The sequence below is a fragment of the Diceros bicornis genome, chromosome 8, assembly GCF_020826845.1.
Source record: "Diceros bicornis minor isolate mBicDic1 chromosome 8, mDicBic1.mat.cur, whole genome shotgun sequence".
Lineage (NCBI taxonomy): Eukaryota > Metazoa > Chordata > Mammalia > Perissodactyla > Rhinocerotidae > Diceros > Diceros bicornis.
Genome location: NC_080747.1, coordinates 33276919 through 33291939, shown reverse-complemented (window position 1 = coordinate 33291939; position 15021 = coordinate 33276919). Strand labels below are relative to the sequence as shown.

At 38.1% G+C, this 15021-nt stretch overlaps 1 protein-coding gene across 3 annotated transcripts in view; it reads left to right on the top strand.

Moving 5' to 3' along the window:
• RBM47 (RNA binding motif protein 47) overlaps window positions 1–15021 on the top strand; it is a 152339-nt gene that overhangs the window by 109347 nt on the left and 27971 nt on the right. For all 3 annotated transcript variants that reach the window (XM_058546939.1, XM_058546938.1, XM_058546937.1), the window contains exon 3: window positions 7682–7804. The gene's annotated coding sequence lies outside the window, so the exon portion shown is untranslated. The remainder of the gene's footprint in view (window positions 1–7681; window positions 7805–15021) is intronic.

Below are 15021 nucleotides of genomic sequence, written 5' to 3'. Positions count from 1 at the left end.
GTTTGAATAAAATATTTCAGTTAAATTTCCTTCTCTATGAAACGCCAGAGTTTTGCCTTCTGGGGCCTTCCCCAAATCCATTTGTTACAGTAGGTTTGCATTAAGTTTCAGACTGCCGTTGAGCATTTTCTATCAGGCAATTTTAACACCTCCCTTTTTTCTGCACCACCCACTCAAAGCTCATTCCAGGTGCCCTTAGCAAATGACTCCCAAGGCATTTAAGTGGCTAAAGCTCATTGACCAATGAGGAGAGATGTGCCATGTATAACAGTTACGCAGTTCTTGGGATTAGGAGTGAAGGTTGCTTAAGCAAAGCTTTTGTTACTATTAGCCTGTTGCATCCAGATGTCAAGACTGGAAAGGTAGGGGAAACCTTATTTGTTTTAATTGGAAGAGAGGAGGAGATGGTTGTGTTTGGTTAAAGTAATTTAGATCAGGTTAAGTAAACAAATGATCTTTCGTTTGTTTTTAATTGAAGGCAAAAAAATTGGAAGTTTGTAAGAATTGCAAATGCTGCACAGTTCGCCTTACCAGCAGCAAAACCAAAATTCTTCAGTTATGAACAATAAAAAAAATTAAGTTTGTGGAGCAGCTCTTCACTTTACACACTTTGAAAAAACTAGGTAAAAAAAAAAGTCATGTTTTTATAGATTGCTGTTATTTAAACTATGGGATAAAAAGCAGGAATTTATCAATAATGTCCACATTTATTTTCCAAAGTCATTTCAGAGTCAGTCCTTAGAGAAGAAATTTGTGATTTTAAGATAAGTGATAATGAAAAATTAATGGAATTTACATTTGGTAATTACTACATAAAGGTTAGCGATAATGATGTTTCCTCTGAGAAAAGTTCTGGTATAAGAAGGCTATCTTGTATCAATAATTTTTTCAAAGCAATAGTAGAGTTTATGAAATGGAATTAATTAAGTGTAGGTTATATACTTTAAAGACTATACAAATTAGCTTCACTTTCATTATAAAAAATAATTTAGTTATATTTTATGTGCTATTTGAGATTTGTTCTAATATTAACTCAAAGAAATCAGGGAAATAGAGTCTTTATTCACTTCTTTCTATCTGGAAATGGAGCAATTTGAATAGCATTTGAAGCCAATCCTCAAAAGAAAAACCCTCTTCATTAGGAATAAAACTTGATGAATCAATGTTGCAACAAAATATACATAAAAAACCGTACATTATTATACTTATTCATTAGCCTACATCTAATGTTTAGTAACATTTAGTATCAGAAGGTAAGTTTGGGTTCAAAGAAAAGTATAAATAGTTTCTCATGATTGCTTTTTCCCAGAGATGGCTTACTATGGGTTTGTATTTTATAACAAATTAGATAATATATTTGTTTAAAAATATAACATATGAGAGATGTACCATTTGGTAAAGTTTTTTTAAGTATTTAGTTTTTAACTCTATTTTTGTTTAATTTGTAAAGAGAATGTTTTTAGCGCACATATCGCTAAGTAGAAATGCCCAACAATTTCAGTTATTCCAGATTCCCCCACCTGCCTTTTAAAATTATTTTTACTTACTCCTTAAAAGATTTGCATTCCGAAATTTTCCACTTTCATTAAATTTGTTCAAAATGCCATTTTATGAGAAGGCTACTCTGAAGATCTCCCTCGTGGTCTCTTATTCTGGTTGACTCTTTGGGGGAGGTGGATGTGGGTCACCCAACAGTCACAGAGTTAACTATTCACAGCAGAGAATACTTGCTAACCATCTTCTCCAGCACAAGTAAATGCTGTTTCTCAATTCCAAGCTGAGGTTCAAAGGTTTCGACCAACTTCACAGATCAGAGGTCAGGCACGAATTGCTGCAATTTGTAGTTCAATTCTGCCGATACGACAGAATTTCACAGCTATGATGATTGCTTTTTTCCACTTCTGCACACTGGCCAGGCCAGGCAGTTAACAGCGTAATTTGTACAAGTCAGCCCTTGGCACCCAAGTTTAATGAGTAACTAGCTGGTGCCTTAGGTTTCACTGGTACAAGGTGCACATTATAAAAAGGGTCAAACGTCAACACACAAAGACGGAGGGGGGTGGGGAGTGATAGCTTAATAACCACCACCTGTGAATCATACGTAAAGAATTATTATTTTGTGTTTATTTTTAAAATCATATTTCTGTGGTGTGAATGTTAGTATGTTCATTTTCTTTGCTACTAAAAGAGGTAGATAATTTTGTTAAATGTTAGCAAGAAAGAATGGTCTGATTAGAGATTATTGACTGAGCAGTAGAAAGTGAAATTGCAGCCTCTGTTTATTCCTTTCGTGGAGTCTCTGATTTCTCAAAAACTTTCCAAAATGTGACACCTTTTCAAGACTCTAGGGAACAAATTGAATAACCGGGTACTTCTGAGCCCATGATGTTTATGAGTGTCTGACATTTTCTACTCTTCATCTAAAAAGTTAAACTCCTATCTTTATTTCTAACCTAGGTTAAGAACAACTTTTACTGTTTAAAGTTGAATATTGGGACTCTTGAAAAAATTCTTAGAGAGTGGGCCTTGAAAATCCATGGGTTTGCCATCCACGGTTTTGACTCCTCAAGATGATTGTGAAGCTGCAATAGATATAATACAGAGTAATTTGTCATTTTTGTTATGGCAAAAATTTGAATTATCTACTCTTCTAGACTGGGGTGCAGAAGCAATTGGATTCTTCCGTAGAGCAGAATAATTAAGAGCACAAATTCTGGTCTCAGACCTTCTGGGTTTGAATCCCAGCTTTGTCACACAGCTAAGGGACCTCGGCAAATGGGCAGCCTTCCTGTGCCTTAGTTCCTTTCATCTCCAAAATGAGTATAACCACAGAATGTGCTTTATGAGGTTGTTATAATAATTAAATAAGACAATGTATGTGAAATACTTACCACAGTGCCTGCTACATATTAAGCACTCAATGAATGTTAGCTATTATTAATATTATTAAGTTACATAGCTTGTGAATAAGCCTAGCCTACCCCGTACATCATCCCAACTCAGTGTAGACTCGGTCTTTGCTCTGTTCATTTCATGAGGGAGACAAGATATAGCACAGTTGGATAAGGTGATCTGGGAATGTTTTAGGATGCATTCCTTTTGAATGTCATGGCAAAGTGTATTTTAAAATTCCTCAATTTCAAGTCTAGCACTCTTTTGGATGCTTTTTTCCCCCTTGCTGATTTGCTGTCACATGATGAAAGCTATAAAAAGAGATGAATCCAAATCATCTGGTTTCCTTTGAGAGTTGTTTTCATTCTGCTCATTGCTGAGACACATTTGAGCTAAAAAAAAAAAAAATCCATAAATGATACCTTCTAGTGGGCTAAATTTTATCCCTGATGATATGTATTACACTTAACTAGAACTTGTGCTTTTCAGAAATGAAAATCTTAAGTGATTTTTTTTTCATTCCATTTCTTCATTTTATTCCTGTGGAACGCAGAGGTAGTATTTGAATAAAAACTGCCACTGATAAAAAAAAATTATGTGCTTAGCATTAAAAAGGTAGTAACACCACCTCACATTAATTAAACAATTAAGCACCTACTGTGTGGCAAGATGGGGTGTGGGGCACTGGGATTATAGTAGTGAGTCAGATCTAGTTTCTGCCCTGGTCAAGTTTACAATTGACTGGAAATGATCGCTGTTATACGAATTATTGTAAGGTTAAACCATATATAAAATTGCCCATATCCTACTGCTTTTGTCCTCCAAAATGGCAATTTCATATGGTTCAACCTAGTGTTATGAGGAGTGCTCTGAGGGATTATATGACGTGTTGGGAACATATCTCGGGGGCTCCGGGGATGGCTTCTGAGGAGTGGAGTTTAAGGATGAGAACAAGCTGGCTAGACGGGGGGACTGGCGAGGGTTTGAAGCATTGGGAACAGCATGTATAAGGGGAAAAGTGACACAAGATGAGGCTGAAGCAGGAGCCGAAGTCTTCCTGACAGGATTTACTCAGGATCTTGACTTTATTCTAAGGGCAGTGGAAGTGAGTGTAGAGGTCTAAGCAGGACGGTGATAGGATCACATTGTGTGTTTTTAGAAGGTCACTTTGCCTGCCGTGAGAGCTAGATGGATTGCAGCGGGCAAGAGTGGACAGGACGAAGTCAGTTGGGAGGCTCCTGCAGCTGTCCAGGCAGGAGCTGATGGTTGGCAGTTTACAAGACGCTTTCAAATGTAGTGTCTTATTTTATCCTTGTAATAACTCTCACATGAGGGGTTCATATCTGCTTCAGTATATGGGTGAGGATGCTGAGGCCCAGGATTTTTGTCCATGCCCTGCTCAAACACCGCTGGTGGCGGAATGAGAACTAGAACTCTGTTATCCTACTCTTGCCCTGATTCTCTCCTGGTAACTTTAGGCCAATGTCTTAGCATCCCTGGGTAATCTTAAGAGAGGATTTGTTTTTAAGAAACAGAATTCTCATTCCTTGGTGGAGAGTGGAGGTGAGAAGGTTATTTTTAGCCTAGGTTTATGATTGAGAGTTGACATTGAACTTGATATTAGAGGGGAGCATCTTTTTGGAAAAAATACATTTATTAAGTTCATGGATTTATTTAAACCCTGCCTCATTCCAAAAATGGATTTGAAACAGCTTTCAAAACTACAAATGGTGTGGCAAGAGATAAGAGAGGGTAAAAAATCAGGCTAGGCAAATTAAGATGATGCCACAGGCGTCCTAAATCCACCAGACGTTTGCCCTCAGATCGCATCATTTGTTGAAGAGAGAGACTCATAAAGTAACTCTTAAGATTCACATGCCCTAAAAAATAAAAACAAACCAAGTGTTCTGCTCAGAATAGCTTTTCCTTCTACTGGAATCTAAGAAAATTTCCCCATTTGGTTTTCATAAAGACTCCATGATACAGTGAGCAATATCCCATAGCTTTTTCATAGACTGAAGAGTGAGTGAGGGAGTTGGAGTGAATTAATTAACCCAATTAATATCTGGAAGCCATTTCCTTTCTCTAGGAACTGCCCCACAAATCTTATTAATATACATAGTTATGTGACCTTCAATAAGACAGTTTCCTCCACAGTAAAATCAAGGATTTGTACTAGAGAGGGACTTCTCAAGCTGGGCCCTGGGGTACCCAATATTGTGTCAGGAGGAATGTGAAGCCACAGGACAAAAGTGACATGGGTTTTGCTTGAAGATTTTTATGACAAAACAATATTAAAATTTTTAGGAAATGGGTTGTGTTTGGAGTCATTCTGAAAAATCAGATTTTTCTGGAAAGAAGCAATTGAGCCTATGTTTTTTATTCTGGGGAAATTTTCTGTTACTTGGATAACCATGAGAGACACATCAATAATCCTTTGCCTCATTAAGATATAGCACAAAACTATATAAGACCTATAATTTCATTTATATATTAAGAATTTTTTTTCAATTCATAGACTTTACATGTCCATTACCACGATATTATTTTTTACAGGGGGAAATTTTGCCATTATGGAAAGAGAGAAAACTCACAATTCTGCACAAATAATATGTGTCAGAATGGGGCTTTATAAATATTTTCTCTGTTCTCCGTACAATCCTGCAAGGATTCACTTCATAGATGTGGAAACTGAGGCTCAGAACAGTTGAATAAATCTGTCTGGATTCACTTAGCTAGTAAATGAATAGTGCAGGAGTCTAAATTTTATTCTGTTGCCTTGACAGGATAGAATGAAGTTCAGGATACACGTTGTAATTCGCACATTTATTTTTATTTATCAAACACTGTGATGTTGATCATTAGGTATTATCCAGGATGGAGCATTTAGAAAATTGTCCTCACAGACTTGGGTGAGGATTATATGCTTTGAAAAGTAAATAGTTTAACAGCTATTACTCTATGATTTAATTGAGGGTGTGGTTTCTTTTCTTTTTTTTTTTTTTTTAGTACATCATTGATAATAAGGATGAAGCCAGCTCATGGTTTAGTTTTATTGCTTGTGTTCCCATTAGATTATGGATCCCACTGAATGCTATGCTAGTCACTGCAATATAAAGATAGGGCAGAATAATTTTGGAGCTGTAACTGACTTCAGAGGCCATTTAATTGGCAGCTTCCAAATTGTGCTGTGTGTAGTCCTAAAGATCCTATGGCGTCCCCACACAGCCCCAGTGGTGATGGAGCAGAATGGGTGGAGATGCTTCCTGACATCATTCCCACCCCAACTTCAGCCAGGTCCTGTTTTATCGGTTTTATTTGTTTCTGCATCTAGGTAAATTTTTGGTGGAAGAAAGGGTGCTACACCTAAAAAAACGAAGCAAAACAAAACAAAAATTAAAAACCAGTTTGAAAACTACTTGTAATCCCACTCCTTTATTTTTTTCAAGGTTGCAAACTTTGGCTCAGACAGGTGAAATGATTTGCCTAAGAACACAGAACAAGGCATGGCAGAGCTAGAATTAAAACTCTAGTCTTCTAGGGCCTCCTGCTCTGGTATTGTAGCCACTGTGCCATATTGAATCTTATAGATTTAGATACTTAGAAGTTATCTGGGGGGCCAGCCTCGTGGCTTAGTGGTTAAGTGCACGCGCTCCGCTGCTAGCAGCCTGGGTTCGGGTCCCGGGCGCACACTGATGCACCGCTTGTCAGGCCATGCTGTGGTGGCGTCCCATATAAAAAGTGGAGGAAGATGGGCAGGGATGTTAGCCCAGGGCCAGTCTTTCTCAGCAAAAAGAGGAGGATTGGCATGGATGTTAGCTCAGGGCTGATCTTCCTCACCAAAAAAAAAAAAAAAAATGAAGAAGTTATCTGGATCTTCAGATGGCTTGATCAGGGCTCTCAGTAGTTGGGAGAGAATATTCTGAAAGTCTGGCAGATTATATTTCCAGACTGCAATAAAGGTAAAAGTTTTGTACTTAGGATATATTTTAATGTCTCCGCTGAAATACCCTTATCTTGAACCTCTTTTCTTAATTTGAATATTTTCTATATCATGACTTTTAAAATTATCCTAGGACCCCAAATCCTATTATTTATTTATTTATTGAGGTAACATTGGTTTATAATATTATATAAATTTCAGGTATATATCATTATATATTCACCTCAAAAGTCTAGTTGCCCCAAGTCCTATTTTTTGTTGCACTCTCCATGCAAAGAACATCCTAAGAAGAGTCTTAACTACACATTTTAGGGCAGCATAGCAAGTCACTTTCATACCAACTCTGATCAGTTGGCAGTGGTTGGCTGGAGTGCTTGTTTCAGGGGTTTTTGAGCCCCTCTCTGGATTTAGCAGGAAAGAGTGTGATGACCCATTAGTGATGCGTAGCAAAAGCCCCCAAGTGGGGAGGGGCAGCCCATGAGCTAGATCTTACCATCTCTGTAAAGGGCACCACCTCTTCTTTTTGTGAGTCTATAAGCATAAAATACAAGTTACATTTGTATTTCTTCCTAAACATTGTTCACCTTGAAGTCATGGGTGCTCTAAAGAAGGCAGAGGGAAGAATACAACAAATGGAAGCAAGTGCTCATTTTCTTATTACCATTCCCTGTTTCTTCAAGGAGAGGAGGAACAATAAAGGATTGCATTTCTTGGTTTGTAGAGAACATGACAGAGTCATTGTAGTCCATATTTTGAAGAAAATGCCCCCAAATCTGTAACACACATAATGAAAATTATATCGAAACAGAAAACATTTCTAGCATTTTTTTTTTTTTTACCCCTTAGGATTTGCCTCAAAGGCACACCAAAAATTGAACTGAGAAATCCCAAGCAAGCTGCCTGAATTTCCTTGTATATTCTTGTTCTACATCCTGTAAAGGACCAGACAAATCAAACTGGTGGTTTTTGGTGAGTACACCCACTGGTGTCCTTTTCTTCTTCACTGGAGGAAAACCATAGATTTTCATTCTTATCAAGCAAGATATCTGCTGCTTAGACAATGTGTACCTGGTGTGTGTTTATGTGGCAACGTTAGTGGTATATACAACATGATAAGTCATTTTGAACCCACGATATAAATCCTTATTTCTTTGTTCAGTTTACATCTTTGTCACCCAAGAGGAAAAAGTACTGCTGCTGTATGCATGTGTGAGCATCTCAGATGTTAAGAGACAAGGGATTATTGTGTTTGTTAGTGCCATCGAGTCAATTCCGACTCCTAGGGACCCCGTGTACAGCAAAGCAGAACCCTGCCCCATCTTTTTGCACCATCCTCTCATCTTTTGGCGCTATATCAATGCTCTGCTGCTATTCATAGTGTTTTCATGGCCAATTTTTTTGGAAGTGGGTGGCCAGGGCCTTTTTCCTGGTCTGTCTTAGTCTGGAAGCTCCGCTGAAACCTGTCCACCATGGGTGACCCTACTGGTATTTGAAATACCAGTGGCATAGCTTTCAGCATCACAGTAACACACAGCCACGACAGCGTGAAGGCGGCAGATGGGTGGTGGTGTTCGCTGACTAGGAAACGAACCCAGGCCACAGTGCTGAAGGTGCTGAATCTTAAGCCACTAGACCACCAAATAATTGTGTATTGCTTATAAATCTGCCTCTCATGCCCCCAAAAAGAGGTCAAGGATATTTCAGTCAGAGCTGTCTTTTGAAAGTGTTGGACACAAGGAAGAGTCCTTTGTACAAGCTGGAAAGGATACTTGTATATTCCTGAACAGTCCTCATGCCGTCTCTAATTTCTGTTTGCTCACCTGTCATATAAGGTAAAAATAACTGTCGTGTCAGACTCTCCCAATCATGCCAGTCCAGTGAATTACAACATATGTAAATGCACTTTGACAACTATATAATTCTCTACAGATAGAAGGTACTATTTTTCTGTGGGTGATTATCCTACCTAGGTTATAGCAGGGATGGGAAGCATAAAAGAAAGACTGCTTCTATCACTTCACCCTGAACCTTGGACAGCCAGCCCTCCCCAGCCACAGCCGCAGCCATCACATAGCTCCGAAAGGTAGAGGCAATAGATCCTTGTATGTCAGAGAGGGGCTACTGGTGACACCAATGTGCCCAACAACCCCACCCCCCCAAATAGTCCCTTCTTTTCAAATCCTCTAGGCTGGGTTCTGGACTTAGTCTACTGAATTCAGGGACTCAGAGAGCTAAAATTTTTTTTTAATTATAATTTTTTTTCTTTTTATAAAAGCATATTCATTAAAGGAAACCTGGAAATTAAAGAAAAATATAAAATTACTTATAATCTCACAATCCAAAGATAATCACAATTAACATTATGGTATATTTATTCCTTTTTTGTTTTCTTAAATATTTCATATATATTCTAAAATATTATTTAAAGGGTTAACATAGTTCAGAACACGAAATGAGTATTCTAGCTTAGAACTATGCAATAATTTATTTAGCCATTTTCAACTGCTGAACATATGTTTGTTACATCATATATAAATATATACTATTGTGTTCACTACATTATGTTATAAATACCACTATAGTGAACATATTTGACTATAAATTTTACTTGTGTCTCTATTTTCTTGGGGTAAATTTCTATAAATGAAGTCATTGGGCTAATGAGAATGAACTATTTTTAATAAACACTGTAAAGCTCTTGATATTGTCAAGTGTCCTCCAGAAACGTACCCAATTATACTTGCCCTCCCATCTATCCCCACCCATTATATATGACAATGTTCATTTCACGCACAAATGTAAAGATTAAGTTCTATCATTCAAGAAGGTTTAAAATCATAAGTATTTCTACAGAAGCTCAGGGAATAAAAGCCTATTCCCTCCCCCTGGCCCACCCCAGCCCTAACCAATATTGGATCTCTAAAATAGAAGACGGTATCATCCAATCAACATTGTGCATCAACCTCAATCTCTCGGATCTGTTTATGAGAAAGCATATAGGAGGCTTGCATTTGTTCACTTGGTATTTATCACCACCACTTTGGTTCATTTCTGTACTATGTGCTTCAGGAGAACAAAAGAAAATCTTTTCATTGTCTAAGAGAAGCTTAATTCAGTTGGTGTGTCCAGATGAACAACAAACTCAAAAATACTGAGCCTTGCATTAGGTCACTTAACTTCTCAAGGCCTGTTTCTTCTTCTCTAAAGCGAGAGGCTCAGTTTGAATCTTGTCCGTATCTAAAGAGTGTCTGAGGTGGTTTTTGGTAAAAACAGGTGAGTACACAAGGGAGTGACAACAACACTAAAGATCATATGTAGATATCTAAACTGAACTGTGAACATGATGTGTTGTATTAACTTCCATCATCTGGCAATAAAAGCACATCAGTTCTTTTTTTTTTTTTTAAAGGTTTTTTTTTTTTTTTTAATTTTATTTATTTATTTTTTCCCCCAAAGCCCCAGTAGATAGTTGTATGTCATAGCTGCACATCCTTCTAGTTGCTGTATGTGGGACGCGGCCTCAGCATGGCTGGAGCAGCAGTGTGTCGGTGCGCGCTGGGGATCCGAACCCCGGCCGCCAGCAGCAGAGCGCGTGCACCTAACCGCTAAGCCACGGGGCCGGCCCAGCACGTCAGTTCTTGAGGAGAGAAAAGTTTCCCTGCACTAAATACTAGGAAAATTTTTCAAGTTAATCATTTTTTTTAAATGTAAAAGTAAAGTAATAGGAAAATCCTTCAGGATGGCTTCTAGGGTTTCTTGTAGCTCTAACATCTATAATTCATAAGTAATAGATGAAATTCCAAGTGCTGAAGACCCCCAAAGTGAGGGAATGGTCAGTGGGCTTCAGAGAGATTTGTAGAATCATGACTAGAATCTTAGTTCTGTCTAATCTTCATCCTCACCCTGACACCCATTGCCCCCCAAATACACGCACACTAAAAGTCTACACTTGCACTGTTCATGGATTTTTATCAGGTTTTCAAAGTTTGGAACACACCAAACAAGTTTAAGGAATGAATAAGTTCATGAATATTTAGCTATCGTTCACCATTACCACCTATACCTACCAGAAATGTTAAAATTATGTGACTCAATTACTGAGCTGCACTGAGCAATTTCAGGGAGACTGGGCCAAACTTTGGCAAGAAAGTCTGCCACTGGCCAATTGATCTCTCTCTCTGAGGTAGATTTTTCTTTCTAGTTTTATTGAGAAATAACTGACATACACCACTGTATAAGTTTAAGGTGTACAGCATGATGGTTTGATTTACATATATTGTGAAATGATTATCACAATAGGTTCAGATAACATCCATCTTCTCATATAGATACAATACAGTATAAAGAAAAGAAAGAAGAAAAGGAAATCTCTGAGGTAGATTGTCCCTTAGATATTAACATAAGAGTAGATACTTCATAAATAATTGTTGGAGTCCTCTCTACTCAGATTTTGTGCCACTTTGTAGTACTGATTTGTACTGTACTTTAAAAAAATACATATTTATATATTTGTTGGAACAACTTCCAAAATCTAAAAGCATGAAGAAATTGTAATGGTACCTCAGACTAGCTCTAATCCTAATCTTGGAACAAGGACACTTTTTGACTACATTTCACACAGTGATTAAAAAGTCTCATTTGCTAATACATTGGTCATTTTTCTCTCTTTGCAATTTGAATTGCAAACATGAAGAAAAAAGCTACATAACCTAGAACATCATTTTTCTAATCATTTTCCCATTTTCTCTTAAAAATCTATACTCCTTCCTCCTTTTTTTCCATATATTAACTCTGCTGGTTTTCCATAATTCTCTTTTTTTATTACGGTAAAATATCCATAACATAAAATTTACCATTTTAACCATTTTTAGGTGTACAGTTCAGAAGACTTAAATACATTCACATTGCTGTGCAAATATCACCACCATCCATCTCCAGAACTTTCTCACCTTCCCAAACTGAAATTTTGTACCCATTAAACAATAACTCCCCCTTCCTCCCTCCTCCCAGCTCCTGGCAAACACCATTCTCCTTCTATCTCTATGAATTTGACTATTCTAGGTATCTCATATAAGTGGATTTATACAATATTTGTCCTTTTGTGTCTGCTTTATTTCAACATGTCTTCAAGGTTCATCCATGTTGTAGCATGTGTCAGAATTTCCTTCCTTTCAAGGCTGAATAATATTCCATTGTGTGTATATACCACATTTTGTTTTTCCATGCATGCATTGATGAACATTTGGGCTATTTCTCCCTTTTGGCAATGTGAATAATGCTGCTGTGATCATGGGTGTACAAATATCTGTTTGAGTCTCTGCTTTCAATTCTTTGGGGTATATATCCAGTAGTGGAATTGGTGGATCATCTGATAATCCTGTGTTTAAATTTTTGAGGAACCTCAAAACTGTTTTCCACAGCAGCTGCACCATTTCACATTTTCCACCAGCAGTGCACAAGGGTTCTCATTTCTCCACATCCTTGTCAACACTTGTTATTTTCTGTTTGTTTTTTATAACAGCCTTCCTAATGGGTATGAAGTGGTATATCATTGTGGTTTTGATTTGCATTTGCTTAATGATTAGTGATGTTGAACATCTTTTCATATGCTTGTTGGCTATTTGTGCATCATCTTTGGAAAAACGCCTATTCAGTCTGTTGCCCATTTTTAAATTGGTTTGTTTGTTTTGTTGTTGATGCATTGTAGGAATTCTTTATATACTCTGGGTATTAATTCCTTAGGATTTTAAGAGATTATTTTCCCCCATTCCATGGGTTACCTTTTCACTCTGCTGATAGTGTCCTTTGATTCACAAAAATTTTTCATTTTGATGTATTCCAATTTATCTATTTTTTCTTTTGTTATCTATGCTTTTGGTGTCATAGCCAAGAAATCAATGCCAAATCCAATGTCATGAAGCTTTTCCTCTATATTTTCTTCTAAGAGTTTTATAGGTTTAGCTCTTACATTTAGGTTGTTGATCTCTTTTGAGTCAATTTTTGTATATGGTGTAAGGTACGGGCCAGGATTCTTTTTTTTTTTTTTTTTTAAACGAGGCGTGCCCTATTTAACATTAACTTTTTTTTTTTAATTTTATTTATTTTTTTTCCCCCAAAGCCCCAGTAGATAGTTGTATGTCATAGCTGCACATCCTTCTAGTTGCTGTACATGGGACGCGGCCTCAGCATGGCCAGAGAAGCGGTGAGTCGGTGTGCGCCCGCGATCTGAACCCGGGCCGCCAGCAGCGGAGCGCGCTCATTTAACCGCTAAGCCACGGGGCCGCCCCAGGGCCAGGATTCTTTTTAAAGAGGTGCTTTTCAACCCCACCTAGTCTCAGTGAAGATGTGTGTTAGCCAGTTAAGCAAGTGGCACGCATTCATGCCTAATGCCCATCCTCGCTCACTTTTCTTCCTAGTGTAAGGCTTAGGTGGTTTCCCAACAGACAGGTGAGAGAAAGCTGAAGCGATTGGGGAACTAATGGCTCAGCTGGCTCAGCTCTCGTAACTAGGATACAGCAGTGAGGCAGTGGCTGGAATCAGCAAGCGTTTTGATGTAAACATGCTTGATGAAATCCCCAACTAAAGAACAGCAGAGGTAGATAGTGTTTTAGGCTAGGAAGAAAAAAGGGTGTGTGTGTTATGTGTGTACATATATTCAGTAGCAGAGGGAAAGAGAGAGGACACTCCACAATGAATGTGGCTGTGAACTGTGGGCTACAGCAAATAAAAACATCTTTTGTACAAAAAATAAATTTCTCTCCATGCTGCTTTAGAAAACAAAACTAGATTAGCCACAGTTATATGGGCAAACCGTGTTTCAAAAACAGTTATCCCAGTTCTCTTTTATTGTGGACAGAACCTAGGAGTGCTTCTGATGTAAAATGTGAAGGTCTGCTTAGCCTTCCCTTGCAGGATCTTGAGAAGTAAGAAGAAACCACCAGGCTGTGGAAACTGCCTCACCTGGTTTCACCAGGACCAAAGGTCTGTGCTGGACTGGCGGCTCTCTGACGAACTTGGAGATAACAGCGCCACACTAATATAACTCAGAGTTGCGGGATTCTCAACATGAATTAGATTCTCAACATTAGAACACTTGGTATGGACAGCTGGATGTTCAAATCCCAAATAAATTAGTGTTAAATCTACTAAAACTCTGGCTTCAGGACCTGTGAGCAACAAACTGGGACCCAACCCGCCCCCTCTTGGTTTTCACGGGGACTGGTTTATGAAGGATAAACTGTGTGCTGCTGTAGGTCCTCATTTTCTCCTTACCATTAAAGGGGATTTGGAGAAAGAAGAAATAACTAAACCAATTAAATTTTCTGTTGTAGGGTGGGATAAGCTAAGCTATGCTTTCCAAAAACAGTTTGCAAGACTAGGATACTATATTTCCTTGGAAGCATTAAAGTCATTTCACACTTTATTAACTCAAAGAATATCCAGTATTTCTCCGTGAGCCTGGGAATAAATGACTGGTATTTTTATTGGTATCTTAGGTTTTTTTTTTGGTGAGGGAGATTAGCCCTGAGCTAACATCTGTTGCCAGTCCTCCTCTTGCTGAGGAAGATTGGCCGTGGGCTAACATCCCTGCCCATCCTCCTCTAGTTTATATGTGGGACCCCTGCCATAGCGTGGCTTGAAAAGTGGCGCATGGGTCCATGCCCGGGATCTGCACCTGGGAATCCCGGGCCGCCAAAGTGGAGCGCGCGAACTTAACCACTACACCACCGGGCCGGCCCTCAAACTGGTATCTTAGTTTTTCAATTGAAGTATTAACTCGAGTCCACACAATGAAAGTACAGAGTACGTGAGACATAAACAGCGACTGTATTTCAACAATAGTCCCAGGAGTTTAATATACATGGAAAATCATAAGCTTCCCGACACCTAAACATTTCATTCTAAATGCTCTAGGTCCAGTAAAACTCTACATATATATTTTCTCCTCATTTCCATTCTTAAAATTTGTCTATAATTCATGAGTTTCTTTCACTAACGTAGTTCTCCTTTCTATGTAACTTCTATAGTGTGTAACTTTTATGTAAATTTCCAACTAACTTTAACTGCCTAGTTAAATTATAGAGATTGAGAAAGCTGGTTCTCCTTCCCCTTCCTCTCCTTCTTCTTCTTCGTTTAATATCTTTCTTCAGAATAGAGCAGCTTTGTTTTTTCCAAATATCTGCAAA